Genomic DNA, 11078 nt, shown 5'->3' on the forward strand with positions numbered 1-11078 from the left:
GTATTTTTAATAGAGACAAGTTTCACCATGTTGGCTAAGACGGTCTCGATCTCCTGACCTTACGATGCGCCCACCCTGGCCTCCCAAAGTGCTGGGATTACAGGCATGAGCCACCATGCCCGGCGGAAAAGTGCTTAAATTCAACTAGGGGAGGGAGAAAAAAGCTGGGCCTGGTAATGTATCACTAGGAAGAAACTCTAAACTTAGGTTTACCAACAGGAAAAAAAGGTGTTCACGGTTAGTGCAACTGTCTGCAGCACAAGCTAAAGACTAAACACTAGACAGCAAGTTGAGGTTCTTCAAACTGAGGGCAGCTGGCAAACTTCCAAGAGCACAAAGGATTTATAAAGCAATAAAAGCAACAAAAAGATTTTTTTTTTAACTTTTAAGATGAATTACAAAGGACAAATTGAGAGGTATGCTTCTTGTTTACCCATGAGTCTTAAGTTTAAATGTCATTTTGGTATGCCACCTTCAGTTTAAATGATCTTATTTAAAAATTACCTTTTTTGGATTAATAAAGGCTGTTAAAAGAAGAAATAACAAAGTACTATAGGTGGACATCAGTTTCTGTGTACCAGCGTATATTTCCCCATTTGTAACACAGCTGTCTGATTTTCCAAGGAGAATCTCCCAATCTGGCCAGGTGGGACAATTCCCAGACTAACCAGAGCCACCCCCTGGCCACAGTGTTGTTTCTGATGAAAAAGAACCCAAGGCAGGCCAGTGACATAGCGCCAGCACTTCCGATGGAACTACAGAGGAAAAAAAAATAAGCCCTCTTCATGCTTCCTTGAAGCTGGGAGTAGCTAGCCTGCAAACTACCTGAAAGGAAGCAAAGTGAAGAGCCCTGGTGATGTTGCTTGAAACCCTGGATGTAGCAATCTCCAGATCAAGCCAATGAATTCCCCTTTTTACTTAAGTCTACTACACGTTCCCTGATAACAGAAACTGAATGACTAACATCCTTAGAAATAACAGCAATATAGTATAAACCACATAAACAAACCAATCAGTAATTTAGTCAAGAATACATAGAAATAGTTACTTTAAAATAGCAACTGTCAAACTCTCTGATCTCAGGATCCCTTTATTCATATTATTTTTCTGAGACAGAGTCTCAGTCTGTTGCCCAGGCTGGACTGCAGAGGCATGTTCTCAGCTCTCTGCAACCTCCACCTCCCAAGTTCAAGTGATTCTCGTGCCTCAGCCTCCCAAGTGGCTGGGATTACAGATATGTACCACCACGCCCAGCTATTTTTTGTATTTTTAGTAGAGACAGGGTTTTGCCATGTTGGCCAAGCTGGACCTTTATTTATATTCTTAATTATTAAAGACATCAAATAGCTTTTATGTGGGCTATATACATCGATATTTATCATATTACAAATAAATACAACTACTAAAATTTTTGGTATTTGCTTTATTAATTCACTTAAAAAAATAAACCCATTACATGTTAATATAAATAATAAGTTCATGAAAAACAGAATTTTCTAAAACAAAAAAGTCAGGAATCAGAGTAACACTGTTTTACATCTTCGCAAATTTCTCTTAATGCCTAGCTTAATAGGAGACAGCTGGATTCTCCTATGTGCTTCTGCACTAAATCTGTTCTGATATGTTGTTTTGGTTAAAGTACATGAAGAAAATGTGCCTCACATGGACAGCTAATTGGAAGAGAGGAGTATTTTAATAACCTTTTCAGAAAGCAATGGATATTCATCTTTTATTCAACACCAAAACTCAAGTGGCAATTCTGAAAAGTTAGTTGCAATGTAGAATTCACTGTATCAATGAACTTTTTGGCTCTGGTATATAAAAATCCATTTGTCTATGTTGTACTTTGAATGGATCGCCTACCCATGCACGATTTTATAACATGAATTGGTCATTTGGGAAAATATTGGTCCAATGAGTTACACAGATCTTCCCAGTGTTGACACACTTCCTCATACTGCCCCCCCAACCCCAACCCCCACACACATACACACACAGTCTCACTCTGTAGCCCAGGCTGGAGTGCAGTGGTGCGATCCTAGCTTACTCCAGCCTTGAACTCCCTGGCTCAAGCAATCCTCTCACCTGACCCTCCTGAGCAGCTAGACCTACAGGCACATGCCACTACACCTAATTTTTTATACGTTTTTGTAGAAACAGGGTCTCGAACTCTTGGCCAAAAGCAATTCTCCCACCTCCGCCTCCCACAGTGCTAGAAATACGGGTGTGCACCATTAGGCCTGGCCCAACATACTATTTTTAATCCCATTCCTTAATATCACCACCCATCTCATCAGAAAAGTCTTTAAGTATTAAGAAACTGGCAAGTCATAGTGACAGGAGTTTCCCAAAAATCTAATTTTCACTTGAAACATTAGATTTTAGCACTGGCTATAAATGTTTTCCTCAAAGTGGCCGGCTCACTTTATTCATTTCCAAAGAATTACCTGCCAAATACTCAAATCTAAATAGCTATCTGAGCTTATCTGTCGTCCTGTTAAATAAAAATGGTGTCCCACTAAAAAGCAGCTAGTTCAGCTTGCAGCTCAATCACACACGTGCCTTTCCTAGAAAAGAACACTGTACTTCAATGTAAAGAAATGCTTTATGCATACTTCCCATTTAATCACACTGAATATTAAAAAGACAAGTACTCCAGGGTAGAGATTTTTAAAATTACACCTTTTTACTGCTGCAGCAAGGGGATTATTAAGTGAAACCGGCATTTTTTTCAAATGCTCAATGTGTGTTTGACTATAAAGACTCATACGTTTGGCACAACTGCCTAGAGTCATTTTAAAGTGCCAGCAATTTACCCACCACTGTTTCTTTACCATTCATACAAATGTCCTCACACTGAAAGGGCAAATAACATCTCAGTTTCATTATGAAAATAATTTTGATTTTGTGAACCCCTTAAATATAAGGATCTTAGGGATCTCCAGGAGTCTGTGGACCACCCTTTGGGAACCACCATTTCAAAAGATGGTGGAAACCAAACTGAATTTCAATAACTGATAATTGAAAAATACATTTCATAAAATTTTTCTTGCTTTTTTTTCTTTTTTTTGGAGACAGTCTCGCTCTGTCGGTCAGGCTGGAGTGCAGTGGCACGATCTCGGCTCACTGCACCTCCGTCCACCGGCTCAAGCAATTCTCTTGTCTCAGTCTCCCAAGTAGCTGAGATTACAGGCATGTGAGTAGCTGGGATTACAGGCGTGTGCCACCGTATCCGACTAATTTTTATATTTTTAGTAGAGACAGGCTTTCACCATGTTGGCCAGGCTGGTCTTGAACTCCTGACCTCAGGTAATCCCCTCACCTCGGCCTCCCAAAGTGCTGAGATTACAAGCATGAGTCACTACACTCGGCCTCATTTCATAAAACTTTTAAATGAATGAGACTTTCAAGTCATCTAGCTTATTCCTTCAAAGGGAGATGTATCAAAATCCCCTGCAGGTTAGGCCAGCTCCACTAACTAGAATCAAGGGTGGGGCTGTACCTTTAAAAAGTACCCTGGAAGGCCAGGCGCGGTGGCTCACGCCTGTAATCCCAGCACTTTGGGAGGCAGAGGCGGGTGGATCACGAGGTCAGGAGATCCAGACCACAGTGAAACCCCATCTCTACTAAAAATACAAAAAAATTAGCCGGGCGTGTTGGTGGGCACCTGTAGTCCCAGCTACTGGGGAGGCTGAGGCAGGAGAATGGTGTGAACCTGGGAGGCAGAGATTGCAGTGAGCCGAGATTGCACCACTGCACTCCAGCCTGGGCGACACAGCGAGACTCCGTCTCAAAAAATAAAAATAAAAAAAATAAAAAGCACTCTGGAAGTCTGAGGTACTGTGAGTTTTACAAAGCATTGATCTAGTCTACAATCTTTACTTCACAAATTAAATACCATGAATATACACAACTGATTTAAAATACTAATTCAGAGAAGTTGTATCATTTTTCCTTACAATTAGCCAGCCCTTCATTATTGCAACATCTATACACGTTCTTCCTTCAACTAGTTTTAGTAGGCATACTTATGACATAAGACACACCTAATGTGTTTATGTACAATGATTCCTGGCTTAGCTTACCCCATTATTTCCAGTCATCCTTTCACTAGATTATTCAATTTTTACAATGACTGGCCATCTACTGATAACATATGCTCTAGAATTCACTAGTGAATATCACTGACAAATATCCTTAATTCAGTTTATATTTAGAGATACATTTTTACTTGAAAAGACCTAAATAGCATACCTTCATCCATATTAAGATACAGAAATAATACCTTCCTATAAAAATAAATATTCAGTAGCAGTCCTAGTTTTAAATCATAAATAAGATTTGGCTAGCCTGGGCAACAAAGCAAGACTCCCATCTCTACAAAACAATTTTAAAAAATCAGCCAGGTGTGGCGGTGCATGCCTGTAGTCCTAGCTACTCTGGAGGTTGAGGTAAGATCTCTTGAACCCAGAAGTTGAAGGTTACAGTGGGCTATGATGGTGTTACTGCACTCCATCCTGGGCAACCTGTCTCTAAAAAATAGATAAATAAAGCAATAAGGATAAGCACACTAAAATAAACAAAACCTTTAGAATCAAGAGGCACTTTTTAAAAATAACACAGATTCCCATGCCTCCTCCATTCCATTCCCATTCTGAAGCAAAATGTGTGTTGAAATCAGGTGGGAAAAATTTTTTTATTTTTTTAAATAGCTCTTCCAGAGACAGAGATGAAACTACTCCATAGCCCAGCACTTGGGAACTACTTCAGGTGACGTAAATGAAGAGCTGAACATGCCCTAGATGATCTCTAAAGAAAATAGCTAGCTAGCCTAGCTGAGCAACGGTCTCGCAGTGTATAAGACAAGCCTTGACGGAAAAGGCCCAACGCAACCTGCCTCTCAGAAACCAGTTAAGTGACTAGTTAATTGGAGGCGCAAAAATGTATGGTTTACCAAGCAGATTAACCCCCTAAGAAGACAATTTGCACTGAGAGTTTGTTTTATTTATTTATTTATTTTAGAGACAAGGTCTCACTTTGTTGCCCAGGCTGGCCTTGAAATCCTGGGCTCAAGTGATCCTCCTGCCTCAGCCTCCAGAAGCGTTGAGATTATAGATGTGAGCCACTAGACCAAGTCCACAGGGAGTTTAGATGCTAACTTGGGGACTTAAAGTAATTAGTCTCCAAAAGGAGTACAAGTAAGCATTTGAGAATATACTTTAAAAGAAGACCAACTTCCTATTTAAAATAGTGATGATATATTAACTTCTCATCATGGGAAATACAGCTTCCTAAAACTTACTACCAGACAGTTCAAATAAACTGAATGCGAAGAAAGAAACAGAGAAAGGAATAGGTGACAGGAAGGGAGAGAGAAAGAAAGAAAGAAAAGAGACAGACACAGAAGCAAAGCAAATGTGGCAATACTTTCAAAAAACATGTTAACATAGATGTATGAGATGACTACACTGTACATGCGTATATCACTGCATTAAAGAATGTAAAGCTAACACAAGTGAAACAGCTCAAAAGAAAAAGTCAGAGGACCCTAACGGCTCAATCACTGTGGAGGGCTAACCTGGCTGCACCCCAGACCAACCAAATCATAATTTCCGGGGCTAGAATTCAGGCATCAGTATTTCGTAAAGCTCCTCAAGGGATCTAAAAGTACAACCAATATTGAAAACTACTTGCCAGGCATGGTGGCTCATGCTTGTAATGCCAGCACTTTGGAAGGCTGAGGTGGGAGGATCACTTGAACCCAAGAGTTCAAGACCAGCCTGGGCAACAGAGGGAGACCCTGTGTCTACAAAAAAATTTCAAAAAATTAGATAGGTGTGATGGTGTGTGCCTGTAGTCCCAGCTACTGGGGCAGCTGAGGTGGGATTGCTTGAGCCTGGGAGGTAGAGGCAGCAGTGAGCTATGATTGCAGCACTGCACTCCAGGCTGGGGCACTGAGCAAGATGGAAAGAAAAAAAAAGAAGGCTGGGCGCAGTGGCTCATGCCTATAATCCCAGCACTTTGGGAGGCTGAGGCAGGTGGATCACCTGAGGTCAGGAGTTCAAGACTAGCCTGGCCAAAATGGTGAAACCCCATCCTCTACTAATAATACAAAAAAATTAGCTTGGCATGGTGGCGCACGCCTGTAATCTCAGCTACTCAGGAGGCTGAAGCAGGAGAATAGCTTGAACCCAAGAGGTGGAGGTTGCAGTGAGCCAAAATCGCACCATTGCACTGCACTCCAGCCTGGGCGACAAGAGCGAAACTCCGTCTCAGGGAAAAAAAAAAAAAACCAAAGAAAAGAAAAGAAGAAAGGAGGGAGGGAGAAAGGGAGAGAGAAACAAAGACAGGAGAGAAGAGAAGACCATTGCCCTAAACGTTGGGAGTAAAAAAGCAATAAAAAGATGAATTCAACACATTTACAAGTTTTCCAAACTGCAAAAAATTCTCATTTGAAATATAAATAATGAAATACATTCTTTGAGCCGAATGGTCTTTACTGTTACCACCAATTTTAAACTGATTAAAATGTTAGCAGACCCTCTCTACAATTGGTCTTTGGTACTTATCTGATCTATGATATAATTTGCAGTAGCAACTTATCAAGGCTTAGATTATAAGAACCTTATAAACTGTAAGAATCCGACTATGCATGATCTTAGTTTTACGTATGTAAGCACTACCCTAGTTTTCATTCACTCTCATAATTAAACACAAATATTCCAGGATGCCAATTACACCATGCAATAGTGTCAAGGTGACACAACCTAAAATACCTTGTTCCTGAGAAACTGGAATTCAGTCAAATTTCCCATTACCAAAATTAAACATTTTAGAAAGAGAAAACAAAATCCAAAAATTCTAAATCTGACTTACGATCAAGCATATGCTTGGCATATGTGATTTTACAAAATGTGATAATTTTACAAAACTGTATTAAATGCTGTATTATAGGACAGGCACAGTGGCTCACGCCTGTAATCCTAGCACTTTGGGGGGCCACGGCAGGCGGATCACCTGAGGTCAGTTGTTCAAGACCAGCCTGGCCAACATGGCGAAACCTCATCTCTACTAAAAATACAAAAATTAGCCAGGTGTGGTGGCACATGCCTGTAATCCCAGCTACTCGGGAGGCTGATGCAGGAGAATCTCTTGAACCTGGGAGGCGAGGTTTGCAGTGAGTGGAGATCATGCCTCTGCACTCCAGCCTGGACAACAGAGCAAGCCTCCATGTCAAAGAAAAAAAAAAATGCTGTGTTATGCTGGTCTAAGTCTTTTAACTGTAGAAAACAATGAAACATTTTAGTCAGGTTACTTTTATACACGATTAATGGTCAACTCGTAATGGTCAACTCGGAGTCACCATTCATCATCGCTTTAAGAAAAAAAAATTTTTTTGGCATAACTACACTGTCTTCTAGACCAACAAAATAAGAGAAATCCAAACACACATAATGAGCATTGAAATGGCTAATACAAGATGCTTAAAGAACCAGTCACTCTAAAAAAAAATCACTGAATTAAAAATGAAAAAAATGGTTAGTCATGAACTAGAGAGGGATAAAATGAAGCAAGTTTAAACATGGGCAGAACAACATGTTTTCACCAAAATAGGCAAAAATTTAGACAAGCCTAAATATGCAATTTAAATATAATGAACCCTGCAGATTCTGTAGGGTTAACCTCCCTAGTAGAGGCCTCAGTAATTCACACCTCAATTAGAATAGTGCCTAATGATGTTACTATAACACTGGCTCAATCAGAAAAAAACTGCTTCCAAGTGAGAGAGCTGGAGTGTAACTGGGCAGCGTAAATTAGGTTAATTCTTGCTCCTTAATTTGGGGGGGAAAGAAAAACTGAAGGGGAATACAGAAAAAGAATTCACACACAATCACTCGACTAAAATGTAGCTTAAGAAAGTGAAGCACAGGCTTTTAAAAATCATTCACCTAAAACTTATTCCAATTTTTTTTTTTTTTTTAAACGGAGTCTCACTCTGTCGCCAGGGCTGGAGTGCAGTGGCGCGACCTCTGCTCACTGTAAGCTCCGCCTCCCGGGTTCACGCCATTCTCCTGCCTCTGCCTCCCAAGCGGCTGGGACCACAGGCGTCCGCCACCAGGCCCGACTAATTTTTTGCATTTTTAGTAGAGACTGAATTTCGCCGTGTTAGCCAGTGTGGTCTCGATCTCCTGACCTCGTGATCCGCCAGCCTCGGCATCCCAAAGTGCTGTGATTACAGGCGTGAGCCACCCCGCCCAGCCAACTTACTCCAAAATATTTCAAAGTGACTTTCTCAGTACAAATTTTCATTAAGTCTGGAAAACATTTGCAGTTTGGTTTTTTCTAAACTCAAGATTTACACTGAAGGCAGTTACCTAAACAGACATACACTCTCACCTCAAAAATAAAAATCTAAGACGCAATAATTCTTTAAAACTCACCCAAAAACCTGGAAAGCAAAGAAAAAGCCACTTCTATTAATAGTCACAAAATGTTACAACAATTTTTATCTAAAGAAGCTTTTAGTTTTAATTCCAACAACTTAAAACCTACATAATTCACCACTATCTTTAGATCTAAAGCTACTCCAAATTATAAATGCTTGGCCTATCTATCTCTATTACATTTGTTCTGTAACAAACCCATTTAAGTAAACAAAATCATGACAGCATTATGGAAGAAACACTAATTTAAAAAACTGTATTTTTAAATGTTAATCATTTTACAGTTTGGAATATTATGTATTAATCATATCAGAACTTTCCAATATAAAGTCCTCAGCATCAAAAAAAAAAAAAAGGTGCATTTTAGAACTTCCTATATTTCAACTGAAATGTATATATTTAGTCTCCGCAGGGTATGGCAAAAGCAATTTATGAAATCCATCATAAAAATTATTCAAATGCCATGTTCTAAATCTAATTACGAAATTATGCATTTCATTTTTTTTTTTTTAGAGACTAAATGGTTTTTGCCAGCAGAAAGTAGTGAACCTACTTCTTAAACACCCGAGTAACCAAGCTGCTACTAAGACTAAAAGGATGCTAATTCTGGCAAAAGTCAAAGGTTATTAACAAAAATTAGCTAAGACCATATGTTTGCAGAAAGGCAATTTCAGGATAATTCCCCTATTATCTTGTTGTATTTATTATTCCTAAATAACTGGCAATTCCATCTTAAACTACGGTGCAAAAACTAAATGCATTAAGAAACTAATTTGGAAATAATAGTTTCCAAATTATAATGCATAATAAAATGGTTTTTTTAAAATAAAAACAAACGTACTTAGGTTTTTGAGGGGAAACAGCTATCAATCTTCAATAGGGCTTTTTAAAGCCTCTGCACCAGCAAATAAACTTTTCACGTTAACTACACACTTGTCCCTTTGAAAATCCAGTTTGAGAAATCCTAACAGCAGTTTGGGACAAGTGATGGAGCCACCGCCCTCCACCCTACACCAATTTCACTCTCAGTACATGTAGTGCTAACAGTAAGATCAACTATGTCTTTTAATAGGAAGCATGTTTTATTGGGGGCAAGGAGGGGTTCAGTTAGGTGCTAAGAATGTGTCCTGCATACCGCCGTCACTCTCAATACTCAAAAAGTAAACATATCAAAGCCAGAAGCGTAAACTGGCATGACAAGACTAGGAAGAGAAAGTAGGGGACAAAGAGAAAACCAAAATTGGCTGGAGAAAATAAATTAAGACAAACAATTTACAACTTTCATTTAGACCCTAAGGCAACACATTCCAACCGACCCAACGCGCTCAGCCGGGGCGACCGTGAAACTACTCGAGAACAACAAAGAGGAGCGGCGGCCGCGGCAGGAGTCCCGTCTGACTTTAACTTGATTCTCCCACGAGCTGCAAGCGAAGCTGGGGGCCGGACGGAGGCAAGGCACCGCCGCCCGGCCCGGCTCGTCAGGCGGCCGCGGTCGCCCTCCCAGCGGATTCCGCGCGCTCCCCGCCGCCGCCGCAGCAGTCGGGAGCCCGCCCCGGGGCGGGGAAGCCGCGGGCGGGGTGCGCGGGCCCGGCCGGGGGAAGGGGAGGGGACATGGCGCGGTTACCTGGGATCGGGCGGTGGCGAGGGGAGTCCGCTCTCCCGCCGCTGCTGGTCCGCGGACGCGCCGGGCCCGTCGCTTTCCCCGGCGGCCCGGAGAGCTCCTCGGCCCCCGCCCCGAGGCGTCCCGGCCAGGCCGCCCCTCCTCAGTGCCGCGCCGTTGCCCGCGCGGGCCGGACCGCCTCGAGCTCCCGGGCCGCCCCGCGGCGGGGGGCCTCTCTCGCTGGGCGCCTGGCTCCCCTCACCCGCTCCCACCCGCTGGGCGGCCGCGGAGCCGAGGGGAGGGCGGGAAGGGCCTCCCGAGGAGAGCAGGAGGGCGCGAACGCAGGCTCCGCCACCCGAGCCGCTCCGTTACCGCAGCAGCGACGACGACCAGGGCCCTGTTGTTGCTGCCAACTTGTCGAGAACACACTGAGCATGCGCGCGCGGGGACCACATCCGGGTAATTTCAGGGTTTGGCCCTTTTTCCCCGCAGCTTTCCTTTCTCCCGGCTGTCGCCGCCTCCCGCCCCAAGTGACGGCGAGAGTCGCTCTGCGCAGGCGCCTGCAGGGCAGCGCCAGCCGAGGGGCGGCTCTGAATCCCGGCCTGGGCCTGGGCCTGGGCCTCCGCGCGGGCAGAGGCGAAAGCCTGCTTGAGGGAGTGGTCGCCGGGAAAATTGGCATCTCTTGGCAAAAAAGTTCCCAAGGAGCGCGGGAGAGCTCGGCGTAGAGTGGGCGTCCAGTAAGTGTTTATAAATAGCTATTAGCCCGGCTTTTGTTGTGTATTTGTTTTGTTCTGTGTGGAGGACCTGCGTAGGCACAAAAATTGGCCTTCAACCACCGGTCGACAGCTCTAGGGAGAAGGTGGCTAGGTTGTAGGAGTTCACTTAGGGAAGAAACAGACGCTGGCCGCACCTTCCTTCCCTGTCTGGCAGCCCCAAATCACGAGCCCCAGAGGTGTTTGAACTCGAGAGACGCACAGAACAGTCAAGGAATCACATATTGAAGAGCCTTGCCAGGCGTTGCAAGTGTGAGTGGA

General features: G+C 42.9%; 1 protein-coding gene across 2 annotated transcripts in view; it reads right to left on the reverse strand.

Annotated features, from left to right (window-relative positions):
• The window catches only part of SMAD4 (SMAD family member 4), a 61902-nt gene extending 51428 nt beyond the window's left edge, over positions 1-10474 (reverse strand). For both annotated transcript variants that reach the window (XR_010582841.2, XM_005586675.4), the window contains exon 1: positions 10069-10474. The gene's annotated coding sequence lies outside the window, so the exon portion shown is untranslated. The remainder of the gene's footprint in view (positions 1-10068) is intronic.
• Between the last annotated feature and the right edge of the window lie 604 nt (positions 10475-11078).

This window comes from Macaca fascicularis, chromosome 18 (assembly GCF_037993035.2).
Source record: "Macaca fascicularis isolate 582-1 chromosome 18, T2T-MFA8v1.1".
Lineage (NCBI taxonomy): Eukaryota > Metazoa > Chordata > Mammalia > Primates > Cercopithecidae > Macaca > Macaca fascicularis.